Consider the following 1,307-nt stretch of genomic DNA (forward strand, 5'->3'; position numbering starts at 1 on the left):
CTGGGTAGACAGAGCCAGTGTGACATAGTGGTTAAGTAGTGGAGCACTAGACTATGATTCTGGAAACCAGGGTTCAAATCCCCGCTTGGCCATTTTAACATTTTAAGCTACTCTGAGTCTCAGTTTTGGAAAAAGACCAGGATATAAATAAATATGACGATGATGATGATGATGTAGTATATCCACTAGGTGACCTTGGGCCAGTCACATACTCTCAGTCTGAGAGGATGGCAATGGCAAACCCCCTCTGAACAAATCTTGCCTAGAAAACCCCATGATAGGGTTGCCTTATGGTCACCATAAGTTGAAAATAACTCAAAGGCACGCAACAACAAATAATGATGGATATTATTTTGTATAATTAATTAAAATTAAAAATTTATGGTGGTGGTAGTGTGTGCCTTCAAGTCGTTTCCAGCTCATGACAACATTAAGGCAAACCTATGATGGGGTTTTCTTGGCAAGATTTGTTTGGAGGGGATTTGCCATACCCTTCCTCTGAGGCTGAGATCATGTCACTTGCCCATGGCCACCCAGTGGGTTTTGGGGCGAAGCTGGGAATCAAACCCTGGTCTCTAGAGTCATAGTCCAGAACTGAAACCACTATGTAATGCAGGCTCTCTCTCCTAAAGTAAAATGGCCACAATGCCATTATTGTTACAGCTGTACATATTGGGTTAGTATGAAACACAGGTGAACAATCAAATAACTCAGCTTTATTAGATACAACATGGCTTTCTGACATGGAATGGGAGGAAGCCATGGGGTGATAGCAAAAGAAGCCACGCAGGCACAATGCCATTATATGAGAATCAGGCAGGTCCATGCCCCCAAACAGGGCATCACACCAACCAGGATATAATGGGATTGCAGCCCTGTTTTTCCCCAAAACTAGATCTAGCTACATACCACATTGTCAAAGTTGTGACAAAACAAAACATCAACACACATCTACACATCAGAAACATTCAATGAATCACAATCAACCAAAGCCAGAGGATAGGAGGGTAGAAAGTCAATGCAAGTCTAAATGCTTGGAGGGGCTGGGGACAACCAAATAGATAATCTGCAGCAAGCCTTAGTGAAGCCTCTTGGCCACTGAATGGCTGCCTCCCATACAACATCTTCTCATACATAGGTACGTTCACTGCTTAAAGTATCTCTTCACTTTTTTAACTTTCTCTTTTCTCACAGCAAATTAACATAGTTACTTTAACTGCTTTTAATTTTCAAAAAGCTCTGGGCATTCTCTTTGCTCAGAGTGAATTAACATAGTTACTTTACCTACTTTAAAAATGGGCTTTTAA

This window comes from Sceloporus occidentalis, unplaced genomic scaffold (assembly GCF_023333645.1).
Source record: "Sceloporus occidentalis isolate IW3139 unplaced genomic scaffold, rSceOcc1.0.p SCAF_3, whole genome shotgun sequence".
Taxonomy (NCBI): Eukaryota; Metazoa; Chordata; class Lepidosauria; order Squamata; family Phrynosomatidae; genus Sceloporus; species Sceloporus occidentalis.